The sequence below is a fragment of the Chrysochloris asiatica genome, unplaced genomic scaffold (assembly GCF_000296735.1).
Source record: "Chrysochloris asiatica unplaced genomic scaffold, ChrAsi1.0 scaffold00196, whole genome shotgun sequence".
NCBI classification, from domain to species: Eukaryota; Metazoa; Chordata; class Mammalia; order Afrosoricida; family Chrysochloridae; genus Chrysochloris; species Chrysochloris asiatica.
In genome coordinates this window covers 4,164,714-4,168,338 of record NW_006408714.1, presented here as the reverse complement: position 1 = coordinate 4,168,338, position 3,625 = coordinate 4,164,714, and the positions used below count along the sequence as shown (strand labels likewise).

General features: G+C 39.4%; 1 pseudogene; it reads left to right on the top strand.

The window, feature by feature from the left end:
- The first annotated feature begins 202 nt into the window (after window positions 1-202).
- LOC102811575 lies at window positions 203-1,299 on the top strand (annotated as a pseudogene).
- Window positions 1,300-3,625: the final 2,326 nt, after the last annotated feature.

The window sequence follows — 3,625 nt, the reverse complement described above, 5'->3', positions numbered from 1 at the left end:
AAAAGAACTTGACTTCTATCATTTTATTGTTAAGTGCCATCAAATCAGTTCTAACCCATAACGACCCTGTATAAAATTTCCAAAGAGCTGCTGGTGATTTTGAACCACTAACCTTGTGGATCAAATCGACTTCGTAGTTGAGTGCATTAACCCACAGTGCCACATCAAGACTCTATCATATAAACACATTTTTAAAATAGCGATGGATAATAAACCTAAAGGTAAAAGCTTAGATTATATAACTTCTAAACAAAACATAGGTGATACAGCAGAGTGTGTGAAAGCTTTTAGTCAGAACTCAAATCTAGTCACACATAAGAGGGCACACTCGGCGGAGAAGCCCTTTGCATGTGAGGCATGTGAGAGAAACTTTAGTCAGAAGTCAACATTAATAAGACACCTTAGGACACATTCAGAGGAGAAGCCTTTTGTGTGTAGTGAGTGTGACGAGGCTTTAGGGATAAGGCTAACCTCATCACACACCAGAAGATCCATTCATGGGAGAAGCCATATGTATGCAGGGATGGTGGACAGCTCTTTAGAGATAAGTCAACTCTCAGTAAACACTTGAGGATTCATTATGGGGAGAATTCTCAGTTGTACAATAAATGTGGCTGGAGCTTTAGCTAGAAATCATACCTCATTAAACACAAAAGAACTTACTCAGGAGAGAAGCCTTTGTATGTCAAGAATGTGGGAGAAGATTTAGTGATAAGTCAAACCTACCACACACCATAGGACAAACTCATATATATGTGTGTGTGTACTGTGGACGAGGGTTTAATGTTAAATCAGTGCTGGACACACATCAGAGGATACACTTAGGAAAGAAGCCTTATGTTTGCAAAAATGTGGGCAAAGTTTTAGCCATAAGTCAACTCTCACTGCACATCCAAGAACACAATCAGGTGAGAAGCCTTTTGTGTGCAAAGAATGTAGAAGAGGCTTTAGACAGGAGACTCACCTCGTCGGTTACCAGAGTACCCCGTCTAGGGAGGTTTTTGTTTAAACATGGAATGTGGGCATGGTTTTAACCAGAAGGCAAATCTAGTCAGGCAAAAGATGACACACTCAAGGGAGAAGCCATTTGTGTGCTGGGAGTATGGGCAGAAGTCAGCCGTCTTAAGATACCAGAAGACACACTCAGGGGAGAAGCCTTATGCATGCAGGGAATGAGAGGCAACCCTCATCACACATCAGATAATACACTCTGGAGAAAAGCATTATGTTTGCAACAAGTGTGAGGAGGGCTTTAAGCCAAAGTCACACCTTGTTAGGGCCCAGAGTGCACACTTGTAGAGAACTTAGGGAGTGTGTGGTGCTGTAGGACAAAGCACAGGGCTGCAAGGTCCATTTGAACTAGAAGGTCAGCAGTTCAAACTCACAGCCATTCCTCTGAAACCCTGTACAGGGTAACTATGAGTCAGAACCCACTCGATAGCACTTAACAACAACAAGTAATAAGCAACGATGGCTCAAACATAACAATTGTAAGGATGGCACAGGACAGGGCAGTGTTTCCTTAGTTGTACATACGATTCCTATGAGTCAGAGTCAGCGTTACTATGTTGGGGAAACACTCAGCCTCAAGGTTGGTTTGAAATGCAACTGTTCACTCACCAACTGCTGTTCAGAAACCCTATACAGTGTCGCTGTGAGTCAGCACTGGCTTGCCAGTGTTAATAACAACAACAATGGAAACAACCAGCAATAAGTCACATCTACCTCATTAAGTGCCACTGACAACTTTAGAAGGGACCTCATGTATTCATGAACTAGGTTTCAGAGAGTTATTAGCCATCAACATACACAAGAAGATAGGAAAAGAACTACATGTGGAGAACAGTGATTCTTAGCTACAGATGATTTTGCAGATCCCTCATTCCCACAGACATTTGGCAAGATTTGGATATATTTTTTTATTATCATACTAGTAGCTACTATTGGCATTTAGTGGGTAGAGATCATGAATGATAGAAAACTTCTACAGTGCACAGGTTGTTATTGCTAGGTGTCATCAGTTCTGATTCATAGTGACCCTATAGGCAACAGAATGAAACACTGCCCAGTCCAGCCCCAGCCTCATAATTGTTGTTACACTTGAGCCCATTGCTTCTGCCAATGTGCGAGTCCATCTGGTTGGGGAGCTTCCTGATTTTCGTTTACTCTCCACTTTACCAAGCATGATGTCCTTCTCCAGGGACTGATTCCCACTGATAACATTCCAAAATAAGAGACAAACACTAACAGTTTGATTTCTAAGGAGCATTCTGGCTATACTTCTTCCAACACAGGTTTGTTTGTTCATCTGGTAGTCCATGGTACTTGTAATATTATTCTATAATACCATACCTCAAATGCACCAATAATTCTGTGGTCTTCCTTATTTATTATACAACTTTTACATATATATGTGGTTATTGAAAATATCATGGCTTGGGTCAGGCTCACTTTAATCTTCAAAGTGACATCTTTTCTCTTGAACACTTTAAGAGGTCTGGTGCTGCAGATTTGCCTAATACAATACACCATTTGATTTCTTGACTGCCTCTTCCATGAGTGCTGATTATTGATCTGAGCAAAATGAAGTATTTGACAACTTTAATCTTTTCTCCATTTATATGGATGTAATATTTTTGTCCAGTGGTGAGGATTTTTGTTTTCTTTACATTGAGGTACAACCCATAAAGAAGGATGTGGTGGTTGATCTTCATTAGCAAGCATTTTAAGTCCTTTTCACTTTCAGCAAGCTGTATCATCTGCACATTGCACGTTGTTAATGAGTCTTCCTCCAATTCTGATGCCATGTTCTTCTTCACAAAATCTAGCTTCTCTGATTATTTGTTCAACATACAAATTGAGTACATATGATGAAAGAATACAATTCTGTTGCACAAATTTCCTGATGTAAAACCACTCATTGTTCCCTTGTTCTGTCTGAATAATGGCATCTTCATCTATGTACAGGTTCCTCATGGGCAAAATCACATGTTCTAGAATACCAATTCTTTCCAGTGTTATCCGTAGTTTATCATAATCTACAGAGATGAAAACCTTTGCATAGCCTTTCGAGCATAGGTAAACATCTTTATCATATTCTCTGCTTTCAGCCAAGATCTATCTGACCTCAGTAATGATATGTAGCATTCTATATCTTTTGTTAAATCTAACTTGAATCTTTGTCTTTCCCTGTCAATGTACTGCTGCAGCCATTTTAAAACTATCTATAGCACAATTGTACTTGCATATGATGATGATATTTCCAAATATTTCTGCATACTGTTGTGTCAACTCTCCTTTTAATGGGCATAGCTATGGATCTCTTTCAATCAGTTGGCCAGGTCTTCCAATTTTCTTGCCATAGATGTGTGTGAGTATCTCCAGTGCTGCATCAGTTTGTTTAAATGTTTCAATTTATTTTCTATCACTTCACAGAGCCTTGTTTTTTTCCCAATGGCTTCAGTGCACTTTGGACTACTGCCTTCAGTACCATTGGCTCTTGATCATATACTACCTCTTGAAATGGTTGAACACTGATCTATCTTTTTGATACAGTGACTCTGTATTTCTTCCATCTTCTTTTTATGCTTTCTACATCATTCAATATTTTGTTCTTAGAATACTT